This window comes from Sinocyclocheilus anshuiensis, unplaced genomic scaffold (assembly GCF_001515605.1).
Source record: "Sinocyclocheilus anshuiensis isolate Anshui unplaced genomic scaffold, SAMN03320099.WGS_v1.1 scaffold535, whole genome shotgun sequence".
In the NCBI taxonomy this organism is placed as follows: domain Eukaryota; kingdom Metazoa; phylum Chordata; class Actinopteri; order Cypriniformes; family Cyprinidae; genus Sinocyclocheilus; species Sinocyclocheilus anshuiensis.
In genome coordinates, this window is record NW_015551063.1 from 1,999,045 (window position 1) to 2,011,896 (window position 12,852).

The window sequence follows — 12,852 nt, forward strand, 5'->3', positions numbered from 1 at the left end:
CTAAAAAGCTCTGTGACCAGTTGAATATTAAAATGCCAGTAAACCAAGTCATCAACTTCATCGCCTTCCATTTTTAATTGCGCTCATTCTGTCCTTAATCTGGCAGCCCGCGTGAGTCTGGAGGAGAAGGGGCGGGAGAAACAACTCTCTCCAAAATGTTGAATTTGGACTGCAGTACCCATTTCAGCCACTAGCAGTCAATATTATATACTGCACCTTTAATTGTAAATATATATTCTTTGCAGGCCACACAGGTGAGGATTTTAACACCATTGAGACATGGTGTTAAAGTCATGGAGTGTCTCATGACTTATGGCATAAAGCATCCAGGCATAATTACAGGAGTTCAGGTTCTCGATTATATGTCTTAATGACAACTGCACAGTGGAGATCCGTCCCATTCCCATCAGTATCTCCACAGTTCACCACTCATGGGCATCAGCAGGCAATTCTAGAGGATTTTATGACTTTTGACTATAATTGAAGTTCTAATATTGCTCCCACGGTCCCTCACTGTCATCATCTCTTCATTCATCATGCATTGTTTTTTCCAACAGACCAACTGCCTCGTCTAAAGGATTTTGCCTCGGTCTTTAATCTTGGACATGTTGTGCAGAACATTGTGAGAACTGGTTTTTCTGCTTAAAAATTAATTTCAGAAACATGTTTGTGTAGGAAAAGATGTCTCGTTTCCTCTAATGAGGGTTCTTCAACCCTTCGTGACCTTTTACTGACATATGCATCTCAACTGAGCCGTGGGGTGCTGGCTGTCAGCGTGAGGAGGAGATCTGATGCTTTGTGTGAGAGTCGGGCAACAGGTACGACCCTTCCTCAAGGATACAATGCCCGCTCTTTGTGCATGACCTCTAGGTACATGCCCCTTCGCTGATTATCTGTTACCCCTGGTCGTCTCGCTGATTGATCCTAATCCTTCAGCTGGCCGTCTGCCTTCCATCCAGCTGCTCTCACAGAGCGAGGAAAGAGCTTGTCACGGCTCATTGTTGGGAAATAAAATACATTTTTCTTGGTGGAGAAGCAGAATTGCTGACACACTTCTTTATCACTTTCACTGGAAGCAAAACTTTTTTTAGTGCAGGCGTTGTTCTTCAGGGCAAATCAAAATATTGCGCTTATTATTTTTTAATGTATTTATTTGTTAAAGGGGGAGAAACATTAAGCTTTTATGCTTTCTCACTTTTCTTAGCTTTAGTTAGTGTGTAATTTTGCTGTTTGAGCATTAAAAGAAAAAAAGATCTGCAAGGTTACAAAGCTCAAAGTCCACTCAAAAAAGGAGATGTTCTCTTTAACAGAAAACACTTTTCAAGAACTAAAACAAACGGCTTGTTCGACTTCAGCACGCTTCTTCCGGATATTGTGAAGTCACAGTGACACTCATTTAAATATGTGCTAAAATAGCACAGACTTTAGAGACATACCGAGATGGTGCACTCCTATGACTTATGAATGGGAGAAAGTGCAACGTGCAATATGGTGGAATAGTCCCGCCTTCTAAATAAAAGAGCCAATCGCCAATTGGTAAAGTAATCGCATCAACTGCAGTTAGAAGCTCCGGTTGCTATAGCAACAGTCAGCATTCTGAGACGTGTGTGTCTAGTAATGGATATGTGCATTGGCTGGTCTAGTTTCTTTTTTAACGTTATTTGAGCATAAGAAACAACATTTACGAGACAGTTGTCAGTTGTTCACTGGTGATTTCAAATATGAAATTGAATCGTAAACCTGGTGAACAGCTTTAGAGAATTAGATGTTTCTCCATTTGACGAGATAGGAGCTGTGCTTGCATGACTGAAATAGCTGGCCATGAGGCGTTTTAAAGATGGCCGAGTGAAATGACTTGTCTTAAAGGGACTTTGACCATAGACTGTAAGAAAAAAATCATACCACTCTGAATCTATCAGATCTGTGCTTGTAATGATTCTGCACGATCCTGTTGTTCACAAACATTCTCAGGGTCTTAATCAGGCTCAAATTGGTATGGCAAAATTGACGCCATCGTTAATATTTGTAGCTGAGCAGATGAAACTGGCGTTATGGTAAGGGGCGTGTCATTTCCGGAAGCGGTTTGCCAATCGCAACGCACTGGGCCAGCTAACCAATCAGAGCACATTTTGTATTTCGGAAGGAGGGGCTTCATCGAAACATTAACTAATTAGGGGTGCGTTTCCCAAAAGCAACTATGGTCGCAAGTTCCGCCATTACCAATAGAGTTCAATAGAATTAACGACCATAGTTAGTTAACGATGCTTTTGGGAAACAAACAGACTGGGAAGAGAGGTGCTGCAATAATGTAAAATATGTGAAAAATAATGCACCTTTGAAACTATCAAGCCTGAAAACCTATTCTAGTACACCCCAAAAATTAAATAAAGATTAAATGAAGACTTTAAAAATAACTATTTCAATGATAATATTGTTCATCTGCAATCGGATAAATGTAGAGGAAATGATTCAAACACTGCTACATGTAGAGTCACGTTCTTCACTGTGCATTTCGTGCTAGTTATGAATGAAGGTTTTGAGCTTTCGAATATCTTTTCAGGCTATAAAGAAACATTCCTGATTGAGATTCAGTAAGTCTTTTAGGGTTGCCATTTAGTGTAGTTTCAATGCGTTACCTGATACAACCACAAAACAACTTGACAGTTTGAACATCTGAGATACAATTTAGGTTCACATGACCGCCGCAGGGCTCTGCTCGGTTTGATTTGTTGGCCTGCTCTCATTTTTTCTCTCAGGGATTTGGCAGACACAGGATACCTGTTTTAAAACTCCATCAAAATGTGTCTGGGAAAAAAAAGTGTATTATGAAGTATAAAGTATAGACTAACAGGAAGATAATTTGCTCTCTGTGCTTGTTCAGATTCGAGCAGGTGAACATAAAAGTGATATTGTTTTACGTGCATTTACACCTAATGACCATGACACACTGGGCCTATGGATTACAGTACAAGTCATAGTGAATAGTGTATCCCAAATGACATATAACCTCACATTATAAGGGCTAAGCTGTCATATCTTATAGGATGGTTGCCTGGTTTCTAGCCAAAGCTAAAATACAGTTATAAATGTCATGCATTTGTATGGAAAGGTTTTGATGAAACATGTTAACCTCAGTACCTTTTAGACCTCTAAAGGAGATCTAACATATATAACTGACAAAACAAGACTTGTCGTTCTGCCCTCAGGATCCCTGCATCATAACCAGCTTTCCGAGATCGTTTCTTTTGGAGGTGTCAATGGAAAATTCCACCCTGATTTATGTAACCTATACATGATGCAAGCATGAAATGTGATTGTCTGCCCCGCCTTTAAAGTCCTTCAAAGAGATAGTTCACACAAAAATGAATATTCAGTCATCATTTACTCTTACCCACATGCCATTCCAAACCGGTATGACTTTCTTTCTTCTGTAGAACATAAAAGAAGATATTTTGAAGAATTTCTTTGATTATTTTTGTCCATACAATGAAAGTCAAACAACATTTAACATGATGGGGAGTAAATGATTGAGAGATGATTCATTTTTGAGTGAACTATCCTTTAATTTCTCTGTATGTTCACAGGATTTCTGGCAAGTTGTTTATGACCTCTATTCACACCTGAGTGTTTTTCCTCATGAATAATTAGCTTGATGTTTGCAGGCATATGGGTGGAGTATCTTTGAACACGGGAGCGTCATTGTTGGTTAAAGGAATTTAATTATGTATACCAAGTAGGTTTAGTCTAATTCTACATTTTTGCTGAAGTTGTAAAAGCTTGTATTTTACCTGGTGCCAAATTGACACTTGTGAACAAAAATCACACCTGAATATAAGTAACGTAAACATTACATCTGTAGGCCTAATGTCTTTAATTATCTCTCAATTTCATATTAAAAAGATAAATAAATAAATATCCATAATATGTATAGTAAAATACTTTTTGGTTAAGCAGTTTCTGTTACTGTAGCTCTGCAAGAAAAAAAACTCTACAAATCCCAAAACAGTCCCAAAAATTACCATAATATTTTATATTTCATAGTAATACAGCTATGGAAAAAATTCATAGACCACTTGAAAATTCTCTGGATTTACGATTTATAGTTATGTGTTTGAGTAAAAAAACTATTTTTGTTTTATTCTGTAAACTACTGATGACATTTCTTCCAAATTTTAAATAATGTTATCCTTTAAAGCATGAAATGACAATTGGTCAAAATAACAAAAAAGATGCCATATTTACAGACATGTTTATATTAATTTTTTTTAGACAACACAATACCAGTGTTTTAACTTCAGAAGAGTTAAGAAATCAGTATGTGGTGGAATAACCCCGATTTTCAATCACAACAAATGGAAACATTTGTTATTTTGACCAATTGTTATTTTCTGAAAAAAATAAATAAATAAATAAATCTTTTAATGACAATATTTTTATTTGAAATTTGAAAGAAATGTTGTCAGACCTTTATAGAATAAAACAAATATTAACATTTTACTCAAACTCATATCTAGTAAATCCAGAGGAACTGAGAATTTTCAAGTGGTCTCTTATATATGTTTATATTTGTATTATTTATATTGTATTAATATTTTGAATATAGATGCATGGATGTATAAAAGTGTTGTTTTTACAGACCACCAATCCATTTTTCGGGAATGCTTATGATCAGCCAGGTCTTCTTCCTGTCTTTTCATCTGTTTTGATATGAAACGTTTCCAGACATGCTCAATGTCCTCTGATGCTCTCATGCGTAACACATGCCAATAAATCTGCAGTAGCGTTCCAAGCATTCATTAAAATCCTCACAATGATAGGCTTGAAAGAAAGTGAGTCCTGCTTTCACAACAGGTGTTGAAAGGGACGAGGTTATGTGCATGTTTGTCTGGATTTGGAGGGGCACCGTGATCCCACATTGCCTTAGGCATCGCCATCTGGCCCTGCCACTGAAACCCACTCCAGTGCATTTATCAGGGAAGCACAAAGCACCTAATAAACTCTATACTGTGGGATAATTAGCCAAGTGATAACTCTAAACGAGAGCAGATTAATGTTAAAGAACTTCCATTGGTGGTGCAGACGCAGCAGGAGCGGGCTGGTTGTTAGGACGTTGGCCGCGGCGGAGGCAGGAATGCTGCTGGAATGGAGTGTGTGGCGGCTTTAGCAGGCGCTTCTGTTTGTTAGTTTTGATGTATATACATTTACTTCTCACTTTTTCAGAGTTTTACATCAGCACACAGGTCTCGTCGTATTCCGAGTGCTGTCTGTGATAGATGCCATCTGTCTTGCACATGCTATCTTATTGTCATATCCGCATGGATTTCCATCAGAATCATCCTTGTTGACTCTATTAAAACTCGAGGAGTACAAATCTTGTTCTTCACCCTGACCTCTTTCTCTCCCGGCAGATGGCATTTATTTAGGGGGTATTTATCAGGGTGTAAATGTATTAATGAGTTTTCCATGTCCTTTGCTTCAGGCTTTGATAATTTGATGAGTTACAAAAGAGAGCCATGCTTCGGTCTTGCGACGCATAACTTGTTTTATATCTTTACTGACACATTTTAGTTTCTTTCTGTCCCCTTAGTGGAAAGTTAGGGTGTGGTGTTGAGATTCAGCTTATGAGGAATTGCTGATAAAAGCGGCTGTTTAAGATTAACATCCGCTATCCTTCATACTTATCTACTCTTTGAAATCTGAACTGATTCAAAGAAGGCAAAAACAACCAGTGAGATGAAGTCAAAATTACATGAATGTTACATATGCCAAATTATGGAAGTAAAAATGGACTGCATGGGTTTCATGTAACTTTAACATCTGAGCAACATCTAGCTAGACAGAAAATGGAAAGTGCATTCCCATATTTTGCTTTACACTGAGGAAAAAAAATCAGTATTATCTTGTTTTCCAGCAAGATACATTACGTGTGTTTATGCTGTATATCTTGAATTAATTTTATTTTTCTTACCCCATTGGTTTGGTTTTTCCCCCCACACATATATTAAGGTTGGTGACTAAAACAAGACAAAAAAAAATCTTCCAATTGTTTCAGTGCAAAAAAAAAAAGATTTTCTAGTTTTTGCTTAAAACAAGAAAAAATATCTACCAAGGGGGCAAGAAAAATAATCTTGTTTTCCCTTTGAATTAAGATTACTTTTCTTACCCCATTTTCAGATTTTTTCTTCTTGTTTTAAGAAAAAACTAACAAAAATTTGATACATTTCTCAGAAAACAAGACTTAATATCTTGATGTGTTTAGATATGTTTAGATTTTTATACTAGAAAACAAGACAAAAATACCAAGAAAGAATCATTTGTGCAGTGTTGCAAACAGCATGTTGTCCTCAGGTACTGAAATGTACAAAATAGGTGTCATACCACTTTAAATGTAAATATATATATATATATATATATATATATATATATATACTTTGATCACAGTGACAATTTTAATTTTTACATGATGTTCTCATGATGTTCTTTTTTATTTTAACTAAATGCTAATGCTTAAATGCCTGAAATGAGTTTTGTAGACAAATATAAATCGACAAAAATACAACTTTATTTTTAAGTGAATGAGTTAAATGAATAAGAGTGAAAGGTGAAGTAAATGCAGCCAACAAATGCCCAGCACAGGAATGTGAACTGCTTAAAAGCATTCCTCTGCTCCATACGGTGTATGCTGTATCGTGACCTTACACAAGTACTAATTTACTTGACAGAGCAAATGATTGTGGTTCAGATTCCCTGGTCATTTTTAACACCATGAAGTTGTCAGTTATGTTTGTGCTGCTGGGCTTGAGGACACAGCGGCTGATGATCGCTTTGGGAGAGTATAACAGCTGGTTTGGATATTTTCCATGCTTTTATCATCACAGAGTCAGATTGCATAACTCTCTGATCTCCTCGTTTGCCCTACATTCCCCCAGAGCTTTAAGGCGCTACACTTTTTTTTTTTTTAAAGACTACAAATCATATTATTTTGTATAATCCATGTCCAGCAAACCTGCCAGACATTTGATGGCAAAGCACTGAAAATAGTCAGGTTGTGTGACAGACTACCGCTAATTTAATTTGCATATGGCACAGAAGCATTTCTCCACAACAGCCTCGGGGAGAAGTGGACGTGTGAATCTGCAGTGACAGCCGTGTGCAGTCTGAGGAGAACGCATGAAGGAGAGGAGACAGGAGACGGGACCAAAACATTCCAGGGAAATGGAGCCAACATTACGCTGTGTTTGCTTCTGGGTGGTCTTTGATACAGGATATTCCAGATCAAATGAGACATGATAACTCTTTTAACGGCTGACATGTTTGTCTTGGATTGCGTCTGTTAATATTGAATGTCTTGGAACGCACTGCCACATTCAAGCTCTCCTATTAATTGCGCTGCTCTGCCTGTGGTTCAGTACCACTGTTTTACATCGTTGAAACAGGAACTGCATGTTTTCAAGCGAGAAAGGAATGCATTGAGTTTGATAGCACACCAGAAACCTGAAGAATAATAGATCCTTGCGTGCAGCAATGTTTCCCACTACAGTCAGCATGAAATGGAAGTTCACCCTATCTGTTCTGTAAATGCATTTTTATAGATCTTATTGCGAACAATTAATCCATGCTTGTTTTTGTTTTTTTTAATCTTTAATCATAATGTCATAACTTGACATGCTGGTGTAAATTCAGACTTCTCTCTGGTCACGTATGCAGGATTTGTCCAATTGTTTAGTCCTCCTAAACCCACCTCTGCAAGCTCAATTATACATCAGCCTCTACTTTTGAGAAAAACACCCACATCTCAAAATCTAATCAGCAACTGATGCATGTTTCCCAACCCTGTTCCTGGAGGCACACCAGCACTACACATTTTCTAACTTTTCCCAATCAAACACACCTGATTTCACTCATCAGCTTGTTAGTAGAGACTCCAAGAACTAAAATGGATGGGTCAGACAAGGGAGATATCCAAAATGTGTGCTGCTGGTGTGCCTCCAGGAACAGTGGCATAGAACCAAGTCCACCCTACATTTTGTTTAATTTGATACACTCAGATGAACATCACAATACGGAAGAACAGATCTGTTGCTACTTCTCTTACAATTTTAAAATCGAGTTTACTAACAGCTTGCATCATCAAACTCTCTTTTGCGAAAATGGTTCTTCTGTAGTCTTAAATTTAAAGTTCCAAAATGGGGTTTTTGCAGCGATGCCAAAGAAGAATTTTTTGGTTTCTCAAAAAAGTGAACAGTTCTTAAATGAACCAATCCCTTTTTTATGTGAAGAACATAAAAATCTGAAGAACCCTTTTCCACTATAAAGAACCGTTTGTGCAATTGAAAGTTTCCATGGATCTTAAAGGTTCTTCATGGAACCAATAAAGAAACTATTTTTAAGAGTGAAAGACATGCATGAAAAGGCATGGACACAACTGACCTTATGCATTTGTAGGAGTTCCCCTTCTAAAATGCTAAATTTATGGGAGGAGAGTATTTAAATAAATCATACAATGTGATTTACTCAGGCTCGTGGTTGTCAGTTTACTGGTATTTGTGCCTTTATTTAACGGCCAAAAAAGCAAGTCTTAACCCATTTTGCCCTTGACATGGCTGTGATTGTGTTGGTCATTATGGAAATGATTGAGCTGCTTCTTTTTCAGTCAGTAGATCACCTGCAGAACTTTTCACTCCCATCCATGCTTTTATCAGATAGCACTCTCATGCTGTCCCATAGATTTCAATGAAACTGGTTTGTATGGATGCTTGAAACCTTGTCCTTGATCCATTTAAATGGACAATCCCTAACCCACACATATGTTGAGGGAGTATTGCAGCCATGATAAGGTGCTGCAGTAAATGTCACGCTTTCCTGCGAGAGACTGGCCTCAGACGCTAATGATGTGGAACAAATCTCAGTTCATGGGTAGGGCAGACATGCTACACCCACCCGAGAGATGCTAGCAGAGATTATGAGAGTAAAGCAGTAATTATCTAGTCACCCTCAAGCTGTTTTATAATCCTGAGGTATTATTTTAACCTACACCATTACATTTGTTCTATTTAGGATTTCCTCTCAAATGTGAGGCTTTGCTAAACTCCTACAGTAAACAATAACATATCAAGGATTTAATTAAGAGAGAGATGGGGTTAAATAACACATTTGGGTGGAATGGTTGACATGTCGAAGATGTGACCTGTTGGGTAGTGCACATGCTCCAACATGCTGTGTAGTGGTGCTCATGCAGGTCATTTAGGTTCAAACATATATTGTGTAATTTCCCAATTCTGTCCCCCCGTCTACTCCTTCATTTTTTCTTTTACTCCCTCACAAAAATGGCAGAAGGCCCAAAAGTAATAAAAAGCAGATTTAAATTTTCTAAAGAGAAAATCAGGACAGTGTCATTGGACAATAAGTGCAAATAACCAACCTTTCTGGCTATTTCTTTTTCACTAACTCCACCCACCACATATATATTTATCTTGAATATTATTGGCATTTATCACTATTTGCCTTTAGTGTGATCTCAAGATGTGGTTTGTTTCTATTTATACACCACTGATAAAAAGTTTGCTGTCTCTGGTAAGATTTTTTAAATGTTTTTCAAAGAAGTGTCTTTTAGGGGCCGTTCACACAGAATACGTCTTTGCGTCTAAAAACCCGAGACGCAGCACTCAGTCAACTTGCTACTGTAAACAAAAGCTCACACAACTTGCCCCGCCTCCGGGGTCTTCTGGTTGGTCCACTCACTGCGTGTAAAAGTTCTAATTCTTTTAACTTGACACAACATCTTAAACACACCGCGCTCGTGTTGCAAAAGATGTTTGACGTGAGCGCAACGTTCATACATGTCCATCTAGTGCATGTTTACATAAAAAAAACAATGGAAAAGAAGCGCATTGTGAATGGCCCCTTATGCTCACCAAGGCTGTATTTATTTGATCAAAAATGCAGTAAAAACAGTATTATTGGAAATATTATTATACTTTTAAATAACTATATTCTATTTGAATACATTTTAAAATGTAATTTATTCCTGTGATGGCAAAGCTGAATTTTTAGCAGTTATTACTTCCAGGCAGAAGTTGCTGACACTGTATTACGGTGTTGTTATGCAGTTGCTAACATGTTTTGGGCGGTTGCTAGGACATTGCTATGTGGTTACTTGACTGTTTCTAGGTGTTTGCTTACTGGCATAAGTGACACATGAGCCCACTCCAAAATCTGGTCCCTAGATATGAGTAAGGTTCCATTTTCAACACAATGATGTTTTTTAGCTTGTTGTATCGTTTGCCATGTAAACGTCATAAGTCTGAACACTTATAGCAACAGTAATAGCACACCTCTCCTGAACGAGCTGCATGGTTTGAGCTATCATTTATGTCTACAGAAAAAATGGTGTGGGACGAGTTTCTATGTTTAAACCTAGGATTAGAGGTTTGTTCAAATTGCTAACCCTGAGCAATATAAATATTGTCTTCTGTTAACGAATACCTGCATTTACAGCCCCTGAAAGCAGATGCGGAGTGACTAGCAGGATGCCGTGCTGATGAGCTCCAGTTGGTGGGGCCGTTGTCTCAGGGTACACAACAGCCCTAACCAGTGTTTATCATACAGCATTTAAAACACCATTCACAGAAAAAAATTAATGCTCCAGCCACTCATTGACAGCTGGCCCAAACACTCTCTGAAACATCCTTCTGACTCACTGTCTCTTTTGCACGACATATTGTGCAATGTCAGTTTCACTGCACAACACTTTCAAATCACATGGCAACAGCAGTGACACCAACTTTTAGTTTTATGTGGCTCGTCCTATGTGATACAGACATTAATGATGTTGAAGAGAGTGGGCTGTATTTCATAGGTCATAGGTCTCGTATTCAGGTATTTTTCATGCACTTTTTGAAAATGGGTGCTTTAATCCTGAATGTAAACACTCATTTGCATAAACGTTTATGCATTAAAGGTGCAGTAGGTGAGTTCTGAGAAAGAATGTTGAAAGTGGATTGAACCAAGCAGTGAGCAACAAAACACACTTGTAGCCAATCACCAGTAAGGGGCGTGTCCACTCATTATGGGGGAGTTGCCTGGGTTGCATAGCATGTTAATTTGGGGGTGGGGATATCAAGATAGGGGGGTGATCCTTTTGGTTAGGGGCATGTTTGTTTTGGTGATTTCAAATATCAACAGCATGTCGCAGAAATCGCTTACTGCACCTTTAAGGTCAAAAAGATTGTGTATTGTAGTGTAGCGATGAAGCACGGCTCATACAGAACCAAGCAGCTTTCTATTGGTCAGCACGATGAATTCAATTGTTCAACTTGAACCCTTTGTGGAATTTGCATTGGGAAAACTTTGACTGGACTTCACTCGTGAAAATTCTCAGAACAATGGTAAATGTGACCACACCTTTAGGCTTAGGTGGATGTGGAGATTCTCGTGAAGGGATCGTTCATCTAAAAATGAAAAAAAATCTGTTATAATATTCTCATCTTCACATCATTCCAAACCTGCATGATTTTCTTTCTTATGTGTAACATAAAGGAAGGTTTTTCTAAGAACTCTTCAAAATATCTTCTTTTATGTTCTAGAGAAGAGGAACAACATGAGAATGACTAAATAATGACAATGAGTTTTCATTTTTGAGTGAACTGTCCCTAAATGAAGACAAAAAAGTTTTTTCACATGTATATTGGCTAGAAAGCATCCACCTAGCAACCACACAGCAATGATGTAACAACCATCCAGAACACCCTAGAAAGTGCATTGCAACCTACTATGAATCATATTTCAGGTGTGGTATGAAAGCCTGACTGTACAGATTTGCTCACCTGTCATTCATGTTCACCTACTGTACAGAAAAAGAGATACTGACTTTAACTCTTTCCCCACCATTGACAGAGATTTCTGGCTTTCTGTGTTTTCACTGTTACATGGTAGGAAAGAGTACTGAACACCTGGATCAAAACACGGTGAAGAAGAAGCAGAAACAAGCGATTGCGTATGTAAGCAGATGCATATGTAAAATAATGTGATTATCAAACATTAAACAGCAAATAAATCAAAACCGCCTTATGTTGCTGAAAGAAATATTGAGACAGGAAGTAGTTTAGGACTGTGAAGCTTTGGGGGTTTTGGTGGAATCATCTACTTCATCTTTGTTTTGATCGTCGATCTGAATCCCATCTGGATGTAGACTTTGCCAAAATCATAATTTTCTCAGTTTTTTTTTGTTCAGAATGTTGCTTCTTTGAAACTTACCCACATTCAAGTGTTGATAAAAAAAATAATGTATTAAAGGGGTCCTATGATGCGATTTCATGTTTTCCTTTCTCTTTGGAGTGTTACAAGCTCTTGGTGCATAAAGAAGATCTGTAAAGTTGCAAAGACTAAAGTCTCAAATCCAAAGAGATATTCTTTATAAAAGTTAAGAGTCAACCACGCTTACCTAAAACGGCTCGTTCTAGCATGCTCCCACATGGAAGATTTGCATAACACCGCCCAAATGTTCACGCAAAGAAAGAAGGCGTAACTGTGGATCACCGGATCGGCTTTCACCGTGGACGAAGCGGAGTCCAGCCCGGAGTCATCACATGTGGTTGCCGCAAACCCGCCCAAAATAATGTTCTTTTTAGCAACATCATATGACCCTTTTAAGCTAGAGTAAAAGGGTTTTCGTTTGTTTGTTTAAAAGCAAAGACTCTGTTCTTTCTTTTGACATATTGCATGTTCAGATATTCATACAATAAAATATTCTGGGGGCCATGACATTTTAGTGAAAATCAGCAAAAACGCTGGCGGTGACTGGCAACTTTTTTCAAAAACGCTGGCGGGGAAAGAGGTAAGTGCAAAACTCGA